This window comes from Lissotriton helveticus, chromosome 4_1 (assembly GCF_964261635.1).
Source record: "Lissotriton helveticus chromosome 4_1, aLisHel1.1, whole genome shotgun sequence".
Taxonomy (NCBI): Eukaryota; Metazoa; Chordata; class Amphibia; order Caudata; family Salamandridae; genus Lissotriton; species Lissotriton helveticus.
The window spans coordinates 2,017,651,482-2,017,675,559 of record NC_136063.1 but is presented as its reverse complement, the minus strand read 5'-3'; positions in this window follow the sequence as shown (position 1 = coordinate 2,017,675,559).

The window sequence follows — 24,078 nt, the reverse complement described above, 5'->3', positions numbered from 1 at the left end:
GAATAAGGAGTCAATGGTTGTAGAGCAGCTTAGTTCATACCTGTGTAATTTAGAGCCTGATTCTAAAATAATCATAGGTGGGGACTTCAACTGTCAATTTGAGCCTGTATGTGGGCTGGAAAAATTGTTAGAAAATGAAGACAGGGCTAATGACATCGCTCCGTTAGACAGCGTAAAATCTGTAAAAAGTACAGTGGCAGCCATGCAGATTTACGAACTAACTGTATCTAATAACCTAAGGGCATGTAATGGGCGATTAGCTTCTGACAAGCCAGCAAATTTTACATACAGTAAGGGGTCATCTAAATCTTTGATCGATTTCATGTTGATTACAATCAACCTATGGTACCTGTTGACAGACTTTAAGGTTGTGATCAGACCAGAGAGTGATCATTTTCCCTTGCAATTGGAGATGTCACCAGAACTATATTCTATACTAAGTGATGAACCCGAACCTAGCAGGGATGTGGCCGATGTTGCCGTCTCTAATAATAGGAAAGCAATAAAGTGGCCATATATCCTAGGGAAAGAAGACACGCTTCTGGGTATTTACAACACCTTCTCAGATATCATCCCCTTATATGACAAAGCGAGGCTGGGATCGCACGATGTTCTCAAAATGCATTATCACTTAGTAGAGTCACTAATCCCCCTTCTGAGTAAAACTTGTAGCAAAAAGAAAAAAGATAATGTAAGACGACAGCTGGAACTAGAGACACCTTGGTTTAATAAACAGTGTCGCCTAGCTAAAAATAATTTAATCATTGCTGTGAAAACTAAAGACCAGCTAAGGGTTAGAGAGTGTAGACATAAATATAAAAGACTCCTGTATAATGCAAAGAGGGAATGGGATGATTCAATATGGGAGGACCTCTTAAATGCTGCCAGGAAACATGACCAGTGTACCTTCTGGAGCCTTATGGCAAAAAATAACAAAACAGGTAGCTCGAATAGGGATTTCTTCCTAGATGAAAAAACTTGGTTTGACCATTTTGTAAAACTATATGATTCGGCCGAGACGATCTCAGAGTGTAACTACTTTGGATCGATTCCCCAGTGTACTAATCCACTAAAATTCAGCATGGAGGAAACCTTGTGTGCCATAAAGGCTATCAAGGCGGGCAAAGCACCAGGCCCGGACAAATTACCCGGGGACTTATTTACCCACAATATTGATGTATGGTGCCCTTATATAAACTTCTTGTGTAATTCTATTTTGTTGGGAACCCCGATCCCCGAATCATGGAAGGGGGCAGAAATAGTAACTATTTACAAAAAAGGGGATCGTTATAACCCAGGTAATTACAGACCAATAAGTTTAATAGATATTTTACAAAAACATTTTGCCAGACATATTTTAAATCGACTTTTAACCTGGATAGAGGAATCCAAAATCCTCTCAAAATATCAAGCAGGATTCAGAGTTAAGACAAGCACTGTGGACCAGGTGTATAGGTTTATGTGTATCTGCTGGAAATATATCCAACTAAAGAAGTGCAGTATACGTAGCGTTCGTAGATTTACGCTCTGCGTTTGATCTTGTCCCTCGCTCCCTATTATGGGATACCTTAATGAAGATGGGCGTCCCTGACGAACTACTAGTTAACCTCATAAAGCTTCATACAGATAACTTTGCTAAAGTAAGGTGGGGAAGAAATGGCGAACTTACTCAAGCCATACCAGTGAAACGGGGTGTAAGACAAGGGTGCGTGTTGGCTCCGACCCTTTTCTCACTCTTTGTAAATGATATCCCCCCATACTTGGCTCAATGTAATCACGATTCCCCCAAGTTGGGAAATGAGCCTATCACAGCATTGTTATTTGCGGATGACACCATTTTAATATCTCAAACACCGAAAGGCTTGCAAAATCTAATAAACCAATTCCATAGTTACTGCGAGTTAAAGGGGCTAGAAATCAACTCAACTAAAACCAAGTATATGGCCATCAACCCCCCTAAAACCTTTAAAAAGAATTTGGCACTAAACAACACCAAGTTGGAGTATGTGGAATTCTTTGATTATCTGGGCATTAGACTAGACAGCAAAATGTCCTGGATACACCAAATAGAAAAAAGTAGGCTAACACTCAAGCACAACTCCCTCCCCATTTTAAAAACTCATGGAGGGAGTAGTTCAAAAGCCATAACTCCCGCGATTGATGTGTTTAAAGCCAAAGCACAATCTGTTGCCCTATATGGGGCAGAGATCTGGGGGCCCTATTCAAATCAAAAATTTTCCACTGAGGAGAACGCGTTCTTTAGACGCCTATTAAAACTATCACTAAGGACGCCGCTTGTTCCTGTCTATATAGACATTAATTTAAAACGCACAGACTACTTGTGTTGGTTGAGGCCATTGATCTATTGGGTAAGAATATGGTCTACCCCCGAACTCGTTGACTATAGAGCAGGCCTGTTGGAAATCAGGGAACTGGACACTTTCAATTCAATCAAGTGGTTAAAGCATATATCTACTTGGTTCACAAAAATAGGCCTATCAAACTTCTGGAACACCCCGACTTTGTCAATTACCTCGTTAGTTACCTGCAAAGAATTAGTAAAATCTGCCTATTGGAACTATGTGAATATTAATGTATACGAACGTGCTACTGGGTCCTTAACCCACAAGTTTTTGCAATTTAAGGATACCCCTCTATTTGAACAATTTATGGATGATGTCGAACCTCCCTTGGCTAAAACCGCATACCTACACTACAGATATGGGGTTTTACAGATAAACGCAAATACTTGTCGATGGGGAAATTCTAGAAGTACTGACCCTCTCTGTAAACTGTGTGATTTAAATCAAAAAGAAGACGAGGCCCACATCCTTTTTTTTTGCCCGTTGTATAAATTACAGCGCATGAAATGGATTAGACCCCTTTGCAACATTTTGGGTACACGTTCGTATAATGAGGCAGAAAGGATACTTAGATCCTCAACGACTAGGCTTATAACATTCGGAGTGAGCAGGTACCTTCTTAGTGTCTGCTTGACTAGAAAGAAATTAGGAATAAAAACTTAGAATTTTAGAGTTTTTATAAAACTGGCTTTTTTAATTCTTGATTATTTATAACTGTATTAACTTGTTTTAACAATTGGTCTTGAATTATATGGAAGAAAGGTTGATTGCATTTGAACAAGTGATGTACTGCCCCAAAAACTGCAATTGATTTGTGATGATGCTCTGGGTCCTGCACATATTCCACTTTTTTTTGCACCTATCTGTATTGTGAAGTTTCTGTTTAGATTTTTTTTACATTTATGACTATGAATGTATTTTTATGTGATGGCTTAATGACAAATTGTCGAATAAAAAGCTTTACTACTAAAAAAAAAATGGAAGATAAGCCAACTTGAAATGCCTCAGTGCCCTCTGTTAGGTTTATTGGAGAGACCACTGAAATGTAATTGTCATTTATTTTCTGACTCAGAGAGTGTGAAAACACAGTGTTCATGTGAAGTGCTCTTTAACACCTTTAGTGCTGTGCAGGTTTACACTGTGTGCTAAAGATTGCAAAAACCCATTGTTCATGACGAGCTCAGCTCGTCATGAGTGTACGAGAGGTGTACCTCATGACGAGCTGAGCTCGTCATGAGCATGGAAGGGGTTAACGAAGAAAAAAAGAGTTCAGAAAACATTCCCAAAAATGAGAGCATTGGAGGGATAGTGTAATTGGTCCTTGCACTCGGGCAGGGTTAAACGCAGGAAGAGGCATGACAAATGCATACTGTGGAGAATTGGGGAGAAAAAATATGACAGCGAGGATGGAGCCAGTAACTGGGGAGCCAGGGGCAGACTGAAGCCAACAAAGTATATACAACATGTCTTGAAGAGATAGCGCAAGTCTGTCTAGCCGAGACCTAAAAAGGGAGAGGGAAAATAAAATAAAGCACATGCACTCCCATTGAGAACTAAAAACAAAGGAAAAATGTATTCCTTGAATTGGAGCAGTGGAAAGGCACAGCTCAAAGGGACAGCAAGGGGAGGGAAAACACAAAAAAGAACAAGGAAAGCCAACAAATAAGAACCAAGTAAAGGTGATTTACAAGAATGTCAACCAACTGTAATAGTGGGCTGATCCAAAGCCCACTGAATTCATTTGTATTGTCCACAAACGTTCTTTCATCAAAAGACAGGTGTCTATAGGAGAGACCTAAAAAAGATAAGCCCCAGTACCTAACAAGCATTTGCAATGCAATCGGTCTCGCCTTCGGGACCTTATATATATCTTTAGATATACAGAACATTAGGCTGGGTGCTGAAAAATCTACTGTTCTTTAACATGGTGGGAAAGTAAGCACCAAACTGCGTTACACGCCAGGTATGGGAACACATGGAGAGAAATATTGCCTTTCAGCTGGAAATGGTATAGTCCAGAGCTCTGTTTTTAATATAAAATGAGGGCCTTCAGTGGTCATATCACTGAAAATACAACATATGAAAGAATATTATTGTCTACAGGTGCTCTTGGAAGACAATTTCTATGGACTGGAATCTAGAGAATGCTAAAGTGATTCTGGTATTTTACTGACCTCTGCTGGCCGTTTTCTATCAAGAAAGTTTAATAGAGGCAGTTGTCAGAAAAATTAAAAAAAGAAAGTCCCTCAGCAGAAAGCAATTCTGGTATTTTACTGATCTCTGCTGGTTGTTTTCTATCAATACAGTTAAATAGAGGCAGCTGAAAAGTTGATCAGCGGAAGCAGACAAGTCCTAGGGCTGATCTCCAGAGCATACAAAGTACATACATAAACGTATATTCTAAAGTATATAAGTATATACTAAAGTATATACAAGATGTCTTGAATGCTCGACTTAAAAAGAAGTGTCACATCAATGTCGTAATGAATTGATTCAACACAGTGTTGAATGTGCACAGCACAAACAGAAAACAAACTATGATGCAAGGAGGAAGGTGAAAGTGTGTCCTTTTAGGGTAGGTGAAACTGTATGCAACAAAACACCCGGGTTTTGTGAAGAAAGGTGATCAGAAGTTTTCCGACCATAAGTCATTGACAAAGTATGTGGGAATGCTGTTAGGGTCCAAGGTTGCAATTGGTGAAAAACTGCCAAACTTGTCAAAGTTCCTGTACATGCTGAGTCGATATCTAAATCTGTAACTTTTGATAACTCAGTAAAACCTGGGTTGGATTTGTCACAATCATCTACGTCCCCTAATGAGTCTTGTGTTTTTTTCTGGCAGTGTTGAAGGTGATCTGGCTCCTGTTGAGTCTCTACGGAGGAGCCTCAGGGCTCCGAAGATCCCTAGCAGGTACCGTTTTTTTTTTAATTTGTTTATTTGCATATCAAGTAGAGCATCAATGTGTTACAGTCTACATAAAACGACAATCATATAAAGGCATGCTCCTCGCTGCACAGTAATAACAGTTGTGACGTAAATTTTCATATTGTTGCATTGTGAGTAACTCAACAGAACCCCCATAAACCTTCCACCCACCACGCTTGGTATACCCACCCTTGGCACTCTTAATTGTAATTGCAGTCATCAAGTGGCATTTGGCTGCTCCCATACATAGCTCCTTTCTATTACATTGTCCCTTACAATCAGCCAGAGGTACAAACAACCCAAAAAATATATGGGTTCCTGGTTAACATGTTTCAAAGTGCACCCGTTAGCATCGAGGCAAGTCACGACGTAGTGAGGGCAGTTCACAGTTCAAGCAGTAGAGAGCGATACATCAGAACCCTCCTCCCCGCCCAATTCAAAGGCTCCTAGTATGGTGAACCAGTCTAGCGATATCAGTGTCTTCCTATGGCCCCTGTGTTCCTCCCGCTGCAGTGCTTCACCCTCCGCTTTGCCCCACCGTATAACTTCCGCTTTCCATGTATCAGGTTCAGGCGGTTTGGGTGATTTCCACCGCATGGTTATCGCGCGTTTAGCAAGTAGCATGGCCATATCAGTGAAGCGCGTCGACACACTTCATTTACGCGCGCCCGGCCCTAGCCCTAGTATTGTGTGTTCTAGGGTGCGGGGTAATAAGGAAGTCCCTGCTTTGGCAAGTGAGTCATGTACGTTCGTCCAATAATAGCCCAATTTCGGGCAGTCCCATAGCATGTGTAGTAATGTGGCATCATCAGCTCTGCATCTGGGGCAGGTATCAGCAGCGTCAGGGAACATAGCATGTATACGACGTGGCGTGAGGTAAGCCCGGTGCAGGACCATCAGTTGAATGAACTTGAACTTCAGGCTTCTGGCCACTCTTTTGGGAAATTGCAGAATTCGCTCCCATTCCTTCTTCTCAAGTGATCGTCCTAAGTCGCCTTCCCACTTGGCCTTAAGGGGTGTTAAGGGGATCGCTCTCCCGGTTCTGATACCTGCAGTAAGCCATCTGGTTAGGTGGCTTCCCGCTCCCATGAGGTATTGCGTCGATAGTAGTGGGTTTGTGGGTGGCTCTTCGCCCTCTCCCGCCCTTTTCTCCGTAACATAGTGACGTATACTAGCATGTAGGAGGAATGAGCCTCCTGGACGTTATGTGTGGCCCTGAAGTCCTCAAAGGATAATATGCGTCCGTCTGCGAATAGGTCTCCAATGTGCATCACCCCTGCGTCATGCCATGGGGCTAGTTTGTGGGTTGTGAGCAGACCGGACTCCAGTGGGATACCAAGTAGTGGGGTCGTAGGGGCGTAGGAAGACGTGGGGGACGTATACTTCACTGCTTTCCACCAATATTGAATGGCAAGGCGGAGAAGAGGGGGAGCATCTCTAGGCAGTTCCGAGTGGGGCAGGAGTAAGGTGTGGAGTCTCCCTTTGGACCGGTCTTCCTCTGTCATGTCAATCTCATGTAGGTTTCTGCCCGCCAGCCAGTAAGCCGGCCATTGCAACTGACAGGCGTAGTTGTAGGCCCTAAAGTCCGGTGCTCCCATGCCCCCCGCCCCGGAGGCAAGTTGCAATTTAGCTAGGCCGATGCGTCTCCGCCCCGACCCCCATATGAGCACCGTCAGTAATGTGTCTAGTGTCTTGAAAGTGGAGGCTGGAATCAGGAATGGCAAGTTAATGAAATAGTAAATGAGTCGGGGAAGCACCACCATCTTGGAGATTGCTACTCTACCTGCGACTGACAACGGTAGTGACAGCCAGAAGTGCACCTGTGATTTGAGCGCTCTTATTGCCCTGTCCAAGTTGCCGTGTAACATATCCTCCGCTCCTCTGTAGATTTGGATCCCGAGGTAGCGGAAAGTGGTGTCCGCCATGTGGAAGGCGTATGGCGGAAATGGTAGTGGCGTAGATGGATCAGTGTCATTAAAGCAGTAACCAAACGACTTGGATTCGCTTATCGTGAGGCCCGATAGCATCCTGTAGTCCTCAAAGAGAGTGGGTATAGGGTGTAAGTCACCCCTCAAATCATGAAGGTACAGGATGATGTCATCGGCATAGGCAGACACCACATGTGTCATCCCACCCCGCTGAATGCCAAGGTGAGGAGCTTCCTTACGGAGCTTACAAAGCAACGGCTCGAGTGCCAGAATAAATAAGAGTGGGGACCCCTGTCTGGTACCCTTCGCAATGGTCAGTGGTTCAGAGATGCATCTGGACGTCCGAACCCGCGCCGTGGGGTGGGAGTAGAGCAGTCTGACCCATGCAACATATTCCGAGGGTAATCCGAATCTCTCAAACGTGGCAAACATGAAATCCCACCTGAGGGAGTCGAAAGCCTGTTTTAAATCTAGCGTGATGCAGCCCTCAGTGTTTCCGGTTGCCCGGTCTTGCAACATCAGCTGGGCTAGCCTACGGAGGTTCAAGGCCGTGCTCCTACCAGGAACAAACCCGCACTGGTCGGGGTGGATCAGTTGGGGAATGTATTGAGTCAGTCTAGTTGCCAGCACTTTGCTCAGTATTTTGTAATCAGAATTAAGGAGGGACAGGGGTCTGTAGTTAGCTAAGTGCATTCCGTCCCTGCCCGGCTTCAACAGGGAAGTTATCAAAGCCTGCAGGGAGGATGGTGGTAGGGAATTAGTCTGTAGCGCTTCGTGATAGATGAATTGTAACCTCGGGACGAGAAGGTCAGTAAACTTCTCGTAAAATTCTACAGGCAAGCCGTCCGTCCCGGGAGTTTTGTTCTTCGGAAGGGCGTGTATCACCTGCTTAATCTCTGACGTGGTGATAGTACATTTCAGATCATCTCGCTGTCTATCAGTAAGCCACGGTATAACCAAGGATTGGGAGGTGCGTCGGGGCGTCCCGTATTATGCGGGCTAACAGTGGGCCTGACCGGTCAGCTTGAGTGTGTTGTCTGTTAGTGTATTCTCGGTAGTCCTGTAACCTCAGTTCTTCTAGGAGCTCAGCATGCCTTATGTGCGCTTCCTGTAGTGGTGTAAAGTGCAGGTGCGTGCCAGCTGCTTCTTTTTCTAGCATTGCCAGTGTACCTTCCACTTCCTTGAGGCCATCCAGTACCACCCTCCTCATGCCCACCCGGGTGGCCATTGCCTCCCCCCTGATAAAGACTTTGAATGTGTCCCACTCCATCCGTCTGGAGATAGCGGTGCCAGTGTTCGTGTTAAAGTAAGCCTCAATGGTGTCCGCCATAGATGATGTGAAGGCAGTGTCTTCCAACAGGTCCGTGGGTAGCCTCCACGTCGGTATCGGTGTCAGGAGCCTACTCCATTGTATTGCCAGTTCGACAGGGTTATGGTCCGAGAGTGTCTTACCCATGTGTTGTGCTGTGAGAAGCGCCCCCAGTAAAGAGCGGGAGCAGAACACTCGGTCTATTCTGGTGTGCAGTTGGTGAGGTGGGGAGAAAAAGGTGTATTCTTTGTCTAGCAAGTGTTTGCTGCGCCATGCATCTGCTAAGTCCCACCCGTCCGCCCATTGTGTTAGCGCGGTCGCCTGTTTCCTGCTGTCGGTGGCTTGTAGTGGTGGGTGTGACCTGTCCAACGTGACATCCAGCACAGCATTAAAATCCCCTATGATAACCCATTGATAGCCCGCCCAGTCCGCCAAGACACCATTAAGTCCAGTTAAAAAGACCGATTGGCCCAAATTCGGGGCATACACACATCCAAGCACAACAGTAACACCATCCAGTTCGCCCCTCACAAATACATATCGTCCCTCTTTGTCAATCCTCTGCTCGACTGGTTTGAAGGGCACAGAGTTACGAACCCATATAGCCGCCCCCCTCGAGAATGCAGAGTAGGACGTAGCGAAAAGCTGACCTCTCCATTTCTTTGACAGTTTCAAGTTCTCGGCACTGCTTAAATGGGTCTCCTGGAGGCAGGCTATCATGACCCCTCTGTGGTTAAGTTGAGCCAGTATTCTGTGCCGTTTGTGGATCGAACCCATGCCTCGTACGTTCCAGGTGCACATGTTATAGAAATTAAGTGACCCCATGACTGTGCACATTATGAGGAAGTGTTGCGCTCGCAGGTGAGCAAGCCATGTTTACACTACGTTGGTGATAGAATGCCATTTGGAATGTCAACCCCTGAACTTTAAGGTCCCCAAGGAAACGGACTTGGGGTCCAAACCATGATACCCAACTTGGGTAACGTTCAAACTCAAACATGTTCATACGATGGGGGGTGCAGTTTATTCGGACCTGTTGTGCGCTGACCTGCGGTGACCTAGCAAGCCCTTAGCACATACAACCCCCATGCCACCCACCTGCGTGTGGCTAATTGTGCTGTTCGTACATTACCATTCGTGCATCGTTCAAGGCGCCGCAGTCAAAATTCTGCAGCCATTTGCGCCGTGATCTTGGGGAAGAGCTGTAAACTATCCGCCGACCCCGATACCTCTGTGCGTGTGTCCGAGTTGCTGGCCACTTCCCTTGCTATGTCCGCATCGTGAGCGGCTAGTGCTGCCTCTGTCAGCTGTGTCACTATTGCCCGGTCCACTGATTGTCGCATCTTGTCCTTTCGGTGGGGGTTCGTGTCAAGGGACCTTGGCCAGTATCAGAGGTAGGGCTTCGTCGGTCTGGCTGGTTCCGGTGGCCGTTGCTGGTGCCGTCGGCAAGTGGGTCTTGTGAAGTCGGCGGGGTGAGTGTTACTTCCATCCATTCCTCTGCTTCTTCCGGGGAATCGAAAAAGTGTGATCTGTTGCCATGTAGGATCTTGAGGCGGGCTGGGAAGAGGAGGGCATATTTCAGTTCTCGTTCGCGCAATTTGCGTTTAACCCCCAGGAAGGTGGACCTCGCTCGTTGTACTGCTGGTGTAAAGTCTGGGTACACAGATATAGTCTTGTCTTCGTACCGGATGGGCGCCTTCTCCCTTGCTGCGTGCAGCACTGTGTTGCGATCTTTATAGTGAAGGAGGCGTGCGATCAGAGGGCGCGGCGGGGCTCCTGGCTGAGGCGGTTTCGAGGGCATCCTGTGCGCTGTCTCCACGCTGTATAGGGCAGTAAGATGGTCCGGGCCCACCATCTGCTTGAGCCAGTCTTCTAAGAATTGAGTGGGATTCCTCCCCTCGCTTCTCTCTGGAATGCCCAAAATTCGGACGTTGTTGCGGCGGGCCCGCCCTTCCGCGTCGTCCACCTTGTCCCATAGCTGTCGGAGTTGTTTTTCCATGCCTTCCAGTTTCGTGGAGTGTTCCGTCTGTTGGGGGATCAGATCATTGAGTGCGAGTTTCTGCTCCGACACTCTCTCAGCCAGTTTGTTGTTATCTGCCCGGAGCAATGAGAGGCCCGTCGCCATATTATCCATACGTGATTCGAGTGCTTCTCTTGTCGCCCTGATTTCATTTAGGATGAGGTCCAGTTTGGCATCCTGAGTCCCCTTCCCGGTCGGCGGGATAACATCCGCGTTGGAGGAGGCCAGAGGGTCTTCAGAGCCGGTAGACTGCATGTCCGTTGTTGCGCCCTGGTCCTGGGTTCTGCCCGGTGTCTCCCCATGGATCTAGTGTGCAGGGCGACGCTGCGTTGGTCACTCGCCCCCTTTGCAGGCTCCACTTTGTAGTGGTTCGCAGCGCCCCGCAACCTGGTAAGCGTCGAGAGACGTAATCCGGGAGAAGAGAGGGTGCCTACAGCTTAGTGATCCACGGGGAACCAGGAGATTCCGCCAGTACAACGTCTCTCTCAGCGCCTGTTAGGGATGCTGCGGCGCTATGGGCAACGTTCTCAGCAGGGCAGATTCGGGCACAGTCAGTGGTGGTTGGGGTCAACTGTCGAGTGGCACAAGAGGTTTCACAGTGGGGGGTCAAAAGCACTGTGTTGTGGCCCCGAGTAGGAGTAGCCTCAGGTATGGCGTCCCTGTTCTCGTACCTCTGCCCACGTGAGCATCGGGGTCCGTCTTTCGCAAGGATGTGGGTGAGGTCACAACCAGTGTCACGACGCATCCCCCGTGACCTGTGATCGTGGTCCTGGTGTAGGGCCCCGGTGGGTGTAATTCGCCGTGTGTTGAGCCTGGCGTATCCTGTGGCCCTGGAGGGAGGTAAAATGGAGTCCGCCGATATTGCACCGCAGCTGCCCACTTCGTGTAGCCAATGCCTGCCCCTGCCTGGGGAAACGATCCGGTGTTCACCTCCGCCGTGGTCAGGGAGCCGCAGTCCGTGCTCAGCGCTCAGGCGCTCTGGTGCGCGCGGGCCGCAGCGGTGGAGCTCCAAGCGTGAGTCCTTCCTGTGCGCGTTGCCGGCCCTGACTGCGGCCGGGAGGGTAGGGCCGGGTTCACAGGGCGTCCCAGGGGAGATGCACCCAGGCCGGGGAGGCAGGGTAGAGGGTATGTGAGCGGTCGCGCTCAGGGCTCGGGCGTACCTGTTGTGCCCCCGAAGATCTCCGCCGCCAGTAGGTAGCCCACCGGGCCGTCTGCCAAATCCAGGCCGCGGCTTCACACGAGGCTGTAGGCCTCAGCAGGCGCCGTGACTCTTCCTCGGTTCCAGACCGAGTCGGGGGATGGCAGGTCCTCGTCGCCGCTTCTCCGTTCCTCACCGATGCTCCAGAAGGCTATTTCAGGTGGGGAGCAGGATATGCAGCAAGTGTTGTGGGCTAAGGACGGAGCTCAAAGACTACGCATCCACCATTGTCGGCTCGTAGCCACGCCCCCCATCCCTAGCAGGTACCGTTAGTACCTTTATTCGGTAGTGATGATGTTTAGTTGCTATCCTGGTGTGCTGACTCTCGACCGAGGAGCCTCAGGGCTCGAAAGGTTCATAACAGTTACTCTGTATTCCTCTATTCTGTAGTGCTGGTTAAGGGTTATGCTGTTTCTTTAGTTCTGCTTTGTCATTACTCTCTTTTTCCTGTTTTTCTCCTTTCTCTTTGCTGTCCCTTTCGTTTTCCATTTTGTTGGTTGTTTTTTATTTTTCTTCCCTTGCTGGTGTTCAGTCAAGAAAATTAACCTCTTAAACGCGGTGCGGCGGTTTAAAGGAGTGGGCGGGGCCGCGTCGGCCAACGAACGTGCACAGCACTACGAAGGTAGTGCTCGCGACAGCCGTTGACCGGTGCACGTATGGAAGGGGTTAAGATCCCTATATTTGTGTATAATCCAAAAAAGGCAAAACTCAATGTTGTATTTTTATTTTAGTTGATTGCATGAGACCAATGTTTAATTGGTTGTATTAGACGAATGTTTAATCAAAAAAGGGAAAACTCAATTTAGTATTGTCTCTTTAAGCTTTTCATTCGCTCTCCGAACACCGCATTGCTCATGTTCCAGAGAGTGGCGGTTTGACGATACTTGTCACCTAAAGCCTCCAGGGGCACATGTATCTCTACTGAAAGAAAGAGATTTGTTTCACATATTGTCGTCAGTCACTTACTTCAGAAAGCCATGCAAGTCTGGAGTGCAGTGGGCAAGGGATCCGTGCCCCTTTTCATCTGGGCCCCGTATGGAAGGGGTTGGGCCTTTAAAAGCAAGGGGGGGGTGGAGGGCGGGGGCTGGATCCTAAAGCATAGTAAACTGTAAGCATTGATAATGCCTCCACTGCTAAGATTCTTGCATTTCTTTAAAGTAGAATGCAGTCAATTACATTGTTTTACATGAATAAATCAATCGAATGCATTAGTGGATTCTAAATGAATGTATTTTCTATGTAGAGCGTGTAAAGGTGCACGTTACTAATCTGTTACACCTTTGGTAAAGAAAAATGCATGGAGGTGTTAATACTTAAAAGCAGTAGTAACAACTTTATATTTGGTAAAAACAATACAGTATATTTAAAAAACCTCTTGTGAACTGAATGAAGCAAGTCAAAACTTCATCTCAATGAAAACAAGACCCTAAAGGATGTCACTAATTAATCCCACATCATCACCCGGCTGTATGCAAATCACTAGGGCTGACCATAACACGTGAGGACACAGTTCCATAAAGCAGACGCTTGTACACATCATTTCTCCCATCGTCTACTTGAAGTAGTGGACTGGTGCTCATTTTAACAGTATCAAAAGGTTGTTATATTTAGTGGTCGAAGTGGGGGGATCTGAGGGGCACAACGTTCCCATGCTTTTTCAATTTTCGAATAATAGTTCCCTACGTTTTATCAAAAGACAACTGTCCGGGGATGGTTAAAAGAGACAGGCAGGGAGTCTCCTGTGCTGTGAAGCCGAAGGAGCAGCAGACCACTAGACAAGCTTTCTTGACAGGGTGCTTGCTTGCCTGAAACACATTTAAATGGATGCAACTGGTCAATCTGCATATGTAAAGGGTGCCTAGAAGCCGGCATTGACTTTGATAGATAGAATCACTTGAAGCTTCCTGATGACACATCTATGCTTTTTGAGAGGTATTGTAAGGGAGCTACCAGATAAGATGTTAAGTATGTGTTTTTAAAGGCAGTTACCAAAATGAATTGCTTCCTGATGACACACATATATCCTTTTTGAGGAGTATTGTAATGGAGCTACCAGATAAGCTGTGAAGTGTGTGCTTTTAAAAGACAGTTATAAAAAATAACTGCAGTACGTACAGTCTGCAAAAAAAAATCTATATGTTGGAAACACTTTTTATCTTAACGCTTTTTGCAAGTTCTGCAGCAGCCTACCTCATATTATGTGCAATGCAAGTTTAAAATAATGACTTTGATGGTTCACATTGTTTCCTGTCACAGTCTGGGACTTGTAGCACGAAACATACCCAAGTCACTATTCTCCACTGTACCAACCTCTCTGTCTCTCTGGTGTAGTGGATCAATTAATAGAGTTTTCATAATGTACAAGAGTGCAGTTACCAGACGGCAAAAGACCGAAAAAGATAAAAAATATTTAGTTTTTTAGTCACGCCCATATGGTCACTCACCCCACCCCATTGTACACAGCAGCACATTTCTCATACTTGTTTAAAGTACTTTGGCCACTGGTTATATTTCGTTGTTTTTACCGATTATAAAATTGTTGCTTTTAAGTATTCACATTTCCACCTCCTTTGATCTCCCCCACTGGTAAAGGAGACTTCTTTTAGACTTTTCCCTTTCACACTAATTAAGATTTGCATTGATGACGATTGAATGACTAAGCATGCATACTATGAACCTGTTAATAATATGTTTGCATTATTGTTCAAGTATGCAGTAGTGAATGGATTTACGTGCAACATATATCCCTTTGTGGATCCCTGGAGGCATAAAAAAGGTACATTCTTTCATAAACTTATGTTTATTAATAAATTTGACTTTGTGAATAGGGCCCTATGGCCTTAATCGTTAAAGCCGCATACCTGGTATAGCAACTGTCCAGAAATATAATACTGTCACACTGTGGCTAATGATCTGCCTTGGCTGGTCCTCGAAGCTTGAACTGAATTCTAAAATGGCTGTTTAATCTTTAAAGCAGTGCTTTCACGCCAACGCTGCTGTTTAGCAGAGAAGCCGAGTGTTCCAGAAGCACACAAGTCCCTTGTAATCAATCATAAATCAGATACTAAGCTTCTAAATGGATGAGAACGGCCACACGCAAAAGGGACTCCTTTGGGTATTCCCCACTTATGTGAATTTCCACCTTGAGTTTAGAAACATTAATAATCTCATTGTGTTTAAAGACTTGTATCTTCAAGAAATATCATGGTGTATAATATCATCGATATCCTAGCGACGTCATATCTGCTTTTTTTGTGTGTAGTGCTCAACTGCGTGATGCCTCCAAAAAAGACTATTACTTAAATACACCTTATACAATATTACATAATAAACTAATACATAATATTAATAGTAATAATAATAATACAACACATGACACATAATAATAAACTAGTACAACAACATTCATCATTGTGTACTATTGCGACCTGCGTTTAGTAATGTGTATGCAGTACGTGCTACAGGATTTTATATGAACTATTTTATACTAGTCGTGCATTATTAAGACCTATTGAAAATAACACGACATAAATGTGCTACCATCAGAGTTTCAGAAACAGTCAACGCGTCAGCTGCTAGCAATCTACACCATTGTTTAACAGGAATTATCATACATAATTAATAGTGGGCAACCTGCCATTTCCCAGCAAAAAGAAATCTGTCTTTAGTCCTACAGTTTGCAGTTTTGACATGTGTCAATATTGTAAAAAACACAGACACACGCAGCTGTATTTACAATGCTGTATGCAATGAGATACAGTTGGGATTCAATAATGTTTAGAGTGGGGTTGCTGTCCACTAAGGTTACCTCACTAAAAGCATAGGGGACATGTGACAGTCTGTCTTTGAAAACACAACCGATGCCAGGTGAAAAACATTTCAATATCACCTTTATTGTTCATTTGCCAGTAAACTCTTTCAGGTCTTATGGGTGTGCTGTAGCACCTCTTGCACCCCTTGTTCCAGTGCCACTGATAATTGTTTTCTATGGGCAATTACATAGAGATACAGGATCACTTCACAAAGGCGTTCATGAGCATGTGTTGAGATGGGTGAATATGAGGTCAATGAATGTCCTGATATGTGCAGGACCGACATATGATTAAATGCAATGTGAACATATGCCACCAGTTGTGCCCGCACAATGCCCACATCAGTTATAATAATATCTATGTACAGGATGCCTATTGTCATGCCTTCCCCTGCTCGAGCTTGGCTCAGCAGCAGGAGGGCAGACTCGTGTCTTTGGCTGGCAACATCCATCTTGTGATGCCAGGTTCGAGAAAGCTAGTACCAGGTGTACCGGTGTTGTGATATTGATCCCTCTAGGAGGGTGGAATCATACCTCCCACACCAGTCACTGATGTGGAGGTATGATTCCAAGATGTTTGACACCAAACACAACAGGTTTCTGTGCAGCCGTTTTAAAGTTAGCATTTACAGCGAGGTTATAATGCACTTAAGAGTATATGGTAGGCTGCATCACAGAACAACCCGGAGAATAGATTCCAAAGGCTGCAGAGGGGCTCTGCTCATGCATGGGCACCCTCTCACATAAAACCCAGCACCCTGCCTTCAGGATAGATAAGGCCTGCAATAGGGGTGACTGATAGGTTTATATGTGCAGTGATAAGGTAGATATAGTGAACCTATATCTAAGTAAGGGATGCATGCACCACCTTACACAGTTTGCAGTAGCACACCTGTGGTTTCAATTTGAGTAGCCTCTCAGGGGTGGCACAATACATACTGCAGCCCATGGGGTACCTATGCCCGAGGTACATAGTATACCATATACTAGGGACCTATAAGGGTACCCCAGAATCCAATCTGGAGTGTACCTAAAGTACATGCAATCAATTCAGAGGAGAAAGCAGATAGGCTGGGGTCCTGAATTGCAGGATCCAAGCGAGACTAAATCGAAAACAGTGAAACATCAGCAACAAGTGGGGGTAACTATAGGAATCAGATCCTATTCTCCTACACCTTCGGCCCAGGCTCTTCTGGTCGCAGCGTTACATTAAACCAATGTGTTCCTATTTTGCCAAATGCCTCTTGTCTTTTCATTCACTTAAGGTAAATTCATATCCGAGCATCATATGTGAAGTAGTCACTGGAGGCTTGACCAGATTAACAAAAGTGATTTGGAGGGCATACTTCGTAATCCCGTTGTACTACTTCAGATACTACAACATGCAATTAAGAAACCTACAGGTGAACATACTGAGCTCTACCTCTCCTTTCTGTACTTACTCAGATCTACGCCCTGGTGGCAGAGCTCTCCGCATGCATGCATTTATGTAGTAAATATATATGTAGACATCAGGGAAAGTGGTAGAGAATGGGGGATAATTACTACCAAATAAGTGGGGTTAAGGAGAAATTAAGGAGGGGTTTAGGGAGGGACACACTAACACAAAAACACTCCCACAAAATAGTGAGGCTATGCAATACACAAACGTTTGCAGTTTTTCTAGAGAGCATGGCTACCTGGAGGTCTACCAGCTCGTGCAGTGTCAAAAGAGACCTAAATGTACTCTACCCCAAACTTGGAGTAAGTCAAGCACCATACATGGCCAACCACTTGTCCTGCAGCACAGTCCCATAGAAAATAATGGTGGCAGGACACTGAGCCAATGCCCTGTCGGAATTTACAGGGCTGGTTCTAGAAATTTTGGAGCCCCGGGCAGAATGGGACTGTGTGAGGCCGTCTAATTTGCATACAATGTGAAGTCTCAGTACATCACAGGAAGTGGAATTGACTACTGTTAAGCAGCTTTGCAAGAAGCACCTTTTGTGGTGCGCCTATCAGTAAAACAATAAAAACATAAATGTTAACAGTAATAAAAAATAGGGACCTAGATTTTAAATATCTATCATGTGGAAATATATTATACTAGTCAAATTTCAAATTCAAAAGCTTTATTCCGTTTTAGTAAAAACCATAAAAGCATCACATAGCATGCAAAAAATACTCAAAAGATAAAAATGAGCAATCGGTTAATACCATGCAGTTATAATGGATCACTGAAATAATATCGACTGCCAAAATATCGACTACCCAAAATATCGAGGAAAAAATATCTACAGCCAAAATATCGAGTTTTTATGTACAAACAGGTAAGTACAAAAATATCGAGTACAAAATATCGTTTACAAAAATATAGTTGTAAAAAATATCGACTTTAATAAAAACAATGTTTAATTACATTAATATAAAAAATTAATTACTAAAATATAATTAACAATACTTAAAATAACTTTTAATAATTAAATAATTAATGAAAGTAAAAAAATAATATTTTTTTATCATATTTCTTAACACATATATATATATAGTAACAAAATTTAATTAAATAATAGCCAATATTATTAACGTACAAATACAAAAGAGTAAAAATTACTATTCCCACTCCAGTGGGTGCAACAGTAGGGAAAGCGTTGGATAGCGTAGGGGTTAAAATTACTATTCCCACTGCAAAGAGTGCAACAGTGGATATATGACGTTACAACGCAACTTTTACAACGCACTACCATTACAACGTAAGTATTGGTAAGAATATAATAATTTTTTTAATTTAAATTATTTAAAAATATTTTAATATAATTTAATTTAATTTTATTTTATTAAATTAAATTAATGTAAATTTAATTTTACTTTATTTTTACACTGTACCCCTGTACCCCAAAAACCCAAAACTGACCCTGAACCCTAAAAAAACCCTTTACCCAAAAACCCAAAACTGACCCTGAACCCTAAAAATACCCCTTTACCCAACAACTAAAAACTGACCCTGAACCCTAAAAATACCCCTTTACCCAAAAACTAAAAACTGACCCTGAACCCTAAAAATACCCCTTTACCCAAAAACTAAAAACTGACCCTGAACCCTAAAAATACCCCTTTACCCAAAAACTAAAAACTGACCCTGAACCCTAAAAATACCCCTTTACCCAAAAACCCCAAACTGACCCTGAACCCGAAAAATACCCCTTTACCCAAAAACTAAAAACTGACCCTGAACCCTAAAAATACCCCTTTACCCAAAAACTAAAAACTGACCCTGAACCCTAAAAATACCCCTTTACCCAAAAAACCAAAACTGACCCTGAACCCTAAAAATACCCCTTTACCCAAAAACTAAAAACTGACCCTGAACCCTAAAAATACCCCTTTACCCAAAAACTAAAAACTGAACCTGAACCCTAAAAATACCCCTTTAATTTAACATAATTAGCAATTAATCAATTAAATTAAATTAATTACCAATTACATTTTAATTAATTAACAAATATTTTTTAATTAACAATTAAATAAATATTACTACCAATTAATACATTTACATATTTAATTAATTATAATTAAATTACTTCCCACCCTATTCCCCTATAAACCCACAACCCGCTACAGGAAATAAATTATTTTAATTTACATAATTAGCAATTAATTAATTAAATACAATTAATTACCAATTACATTTTAATTAATTAACAAACATTTTTAAATTAACAATTAATTAAATATTACTACCAATTATAAAAATTTACATATTTAATTAATTATAATTAAATTACTTCCCACCCTATTCCCCTATAAACCCACAACCGGCTACAGGAAATACATTATTTTAATTTACATAATTAGCAATTAATCAATTAAATAAATTAATTACCAATTAAATTTTAAATAATTAACATATATGATTTAATTACCAATTAATTAATTATTACTACCAATTAATAAATTTACATATTTAATTAATTATAATTAAATTACTTCCCACCCTATTCCCCTATAAACCCACAACCCGCTACAGAATAAAATTACACAATAATTTCAAAAAAATCATTAATTAAAAATAATTATAACATAAAATGACACTTTTCACACATATTATAACATAAAAACACTATAAATAATTAAATATTATTTAAAAAACGATATTTTTTACTATCTAGATTATATACTTGGATATTTTCACTTTCTATATTATTTACAGTCGATATTACTTCACTTACCTTAAAAACGATATTTTGGCTGTCGATATTCTGTCCTGTCGAAATTTTGTCCAAACGATATTTAAAACTCGATATTCTGTCCAAACGATATTTTGGAGTCGATATTATGTCTGTGCACCAGTTATAATACATGGCAATCAATAGATCATACAAATGTGCAAAACTACAGTCAATCACTATTAGAGTTCCTAGATCTCATACCAGCTTTTAAAAAAGTAGCAAAATTAAAACCAATATCAACAGCAAACTCTCACACCAGTGATGGTTGTCTTAAAGAATTTCCCCTGACCCACCCATGATCAGCCTTAACAATCTTTCCTGGACATGCAAACAAGTCACCCCTTCCTAAGTTTTGTAGCGATACCTTAAGATACTTAAGCCAAGGGATACGTAAGGCAAAATCAAGGGGTAAACAATCCTGCAAGATCACTCTGTTTAAATGTACTCCTTTAGTCCAAATATCGACCCAACATAAAAAGGGGCGAGGAGCTGTAACATCAGTAAGGTAGTTTATACCTAGTTCTTCATTAATTGTATGGGAGAAGGTGCTCTCAGGGACACTAAAGATACATCTAAAAAATGTAATTTCAACCACCTGAATGGACTCATGCTTACCATAACCCCAGATTTTGCTCCCATATGATACTTTAGAGACGCTTTTAGCACAATAAACTTGTAATAAGGAGCTTATCAGCTTCCTGCCCATCCTATTTTGTGGGTTTGGTCTTCATGTTTCTTGGACCAATTATCATTACATGGGATTTAATAATGTTAGTACTCAGGTACTGATGTTTCATAAAAGCCACAAATGCATTTATAAGGACTTGCAAACCTCTAGCGGTTTTAGCCATAAATATGGCATCATGAGCATTAGGCTGGACTGGCAGCGGCCGCCCTTCTACGTGTGGGCAATCAGTTCCCTCATGAACAAGAACTTATTCTAATTTATTTATCTATAAGGTGAACAGAAAGGGGGTCAAAATACACCTCAGTTTGTCACAATGCCTGCTTTTAAAACTACATGTACAGTGGGAATCAGTAGTATATCTAACCGACGCAATGGTATGGGCATGGAGATCCCTCGGAAAGTAAACTATGTTCTTTTCAACCCCCATGTCAAGGATGATTCTCCTGAGTTTATCCCAATTTACACGGTCAAAGGACGAAGTTAAATCAATGAAGGTCAACTGGATGGATCCCTTGCGAGTCATTGTTTATTTGTTCAGAATCAAATATAGATTCAAACACTGATCAATAGTTGAATTTCAAGGCCTAAACTCATATTTGAGTTCAGATAGCATATTGTGATTTGTGGCCCAGGTTGATAATATATCCAATAGGACCCCAACCAGGACTTTCACAACAGATTCTATCAGGGAGATAAGTCGGTAGCATTGTGGATTACCCCTGTCGCCTTTTTTTGAATACTGGCACATTAATTGAAGAAGCCCAGAAGGAGGGGAGACCTTCCTTAATGGTTGCATTCAAAACCAAAAGGTCCTAGAGCCTTGTTTTCAGACAAGCCTAAAATTCCCTTCTTTACTTCTAAGATGATACGAGATATGAGGACCCTACAAGTCCACCAGGTTAGCTAAATCCGGTCCCCCATTATAGACATCCTTCAGGTGAGATTACTCTAGTCACACTGGTTGGAAGGTTTGGCCTAAGGCTTTCCAAAATGTATATTTTTGATCGAATGTCAACATTTTGTCACTAGATTTGTGCTTTAGGTTTGTGTGCATGTTTGTGGTATTTATATAGCACCAAAGTATCACGTTTGAGAGAGCTTGTAATACGTGCATTCAGGATGCGCTCTATACACAAACCTCATGCATTTTCTTTAATAAACTGGAGCGTATACAATAAAAAGCTACACCACATATATAGGGTATATCCAACAGCGGACTTGCCTTTTAGTTCAGTAATGGCATTTTGAGAAGGGCAGGGAGAGGAATGCTTTTAGATTAATGTTGAAAAATTATCACTTTTAATAATACTTCTCAATGCAGTGATATGTTCTGAAGTAAAGAAAGACACCCTGGTGTTATAGAATACACTTTTAAAAAACATTTTGAAGCAACTTCATCACAATTTTACATGATGATTGTTCCATGATTTATATGCTATATATTTTTAGTACTAGGCTAGAGCACAGGATCTTAAAACCAAGCCAGCCCCTTGATTCGACTCTGGCCCGGCTATACCTGTTCATTTGTTGGCTCACCCACCTCTTTGGTAATTATCAGAATCTACAACACATACTTTCCAGTAAGTACCCATTGCCCCAGAACCTAGCCCAGAGGGATGTTTTAGCCATTGAACTAGCAGATTTAACATCTAATCTCAGCCTTATCATGGAAGTAAATGCAGTGTTCTAAAGCTTGGCAGGGCCCATTACAAAGGGTCCGACCTCCATCAAAGCTGGAATGGGACCGCCTGACAAGTAGTCGGAGGTCCCACTCTGCAAATTAGGATATGACAGCCGTTCTCCTGTCGTGTAGTTCCTACTAATCCTTGGGATCTGTGCATTGTTTGGGCAACATAAACTAGGGGCTTGGTGTCAAGACTGATTCTGGACACCCCGCAGGATATGCTGGCCTATAGAGCAGCTAGTTCACAGTGCCACTGTAGACCCCCCTAACCTTTCAGGGAGCGAATGGTTTTTGGCAACCACTGAAAATGACAACACTGTTCCCTCAGGGACCATGGAAACAGTACAGAACCTTTTGCTCAATTACTCGTGCTCACTTATTCTCAGAAAAATATACAGAGAATACACAGTGGGACATTTTCAATAATATTTATTGAACCAACATTATCCTTGCATAAAATACGTGTGCTGCAATGATTTGTAGACAGAAGCAGATAAACATGATTACAATCACCAAAAGCGTAAATAATAGGTCGAGTTCTACCGTGGTGCTGAAACAATGTATATATGCAGGCATATAAAACAAGGCTGTAATCTAGTGTACTCCTACTATGTGAACCCTACTCTAAGTGTACCTAGAGTGTGTGTAGGTGTAGAGCCAAAAAACTCTCAATGGACGATCCAACTCCATTACCTGATGTGATAGAGTGAAGGACTCCGTCTTGGTCATGAACTGGACACCCCTCACAAGATGTCACACTGCTACATGGTGATTTCTTAGCATGCAAGGTTCCTTGGTGTCAGCCGAAGTACCTCTACTAATCTATCAGGATGCTCATCTTTTATAATAGTAAGCAGCCTTGCAATGTGCGTATAAATGAGTGATGTTATGGATATGTAGATAGCCCTGTCGCCACGTGGATAAAGATATTGATGACATTTGTATGTTATGTGAAACAAGACCTTGTACATTATGTTCAGGGCGTTGTGATAATGTTGCACGAAGCTATATGCAAAACAAGTTTAGTTTCAGAGAAACTAATTCAACATTGTCATGCATGCAAATGTGTTCAAAAGGTCACAGCTGGAAATGTAAGAAATAAGCTGCCTCGCTACATGGGCCTAACTCGGGAATATAACACCCCTTTTGGGATGATTGAGAGTATTTTGATTACATGTAATAACTGCTAGGCAGCATGATTTGAAAATGAACTGAATATTATCTGGAAGGAGAGAGGTGCCCGGTCACATGGTATAGTCACCTAAATGCAGTATGTGAGAAAATAGATCATATTATATGGTGTGGTTGTGCTAACTCACCATGTAATGCATTTACTAACCCCTTTAGGACCCTTCTTTGTAGCTGTGGCTCTGAGCACCAAGGCTTACACAAACGAACAAGTGTAAAGCATTTAACAGCATCAAACTAATTGGAAAAAAATTGTTGGGACATTAGAGAAATCCCACACAAAATTATTTTAAAAAGACTGTATTTTAATGTTTTTTTCAACACCAGAATAAATAAAAGTAATTAACTGACCCACGAACAAGCATTGGCAAATTCAACAAATTTGACACTTCAAAGCTTTTTTCACTAAAAAGTTTAGACTAGTTGTAATGCTGTCACTTGGAGTCACTTTATGCAACCAACTCCAGTAGGGAGTCAGTCAGAGGGACCGGAAACTGTTACTTCAGCAGGAAAAGCAGCTTCAGTCAGTTCCAGGAACTTATATCCTTTGCAGGGCTTTCCTATTGTCCTGATGCAAGGGACGAAGGATGCTTAAAATGCTCAAAGGATGTTGTTGATGCAATGCGGTTGCTGCAACTACTCATCGGTCCATGAAGGTGATGAGGTGATCCCGGTCATAGAGTTGATGTCCCAAAAAGTCCTCACAGTGCTGGCATAAGTCCAGTCACCACAGGACTACCAGTCACCCAGAATTT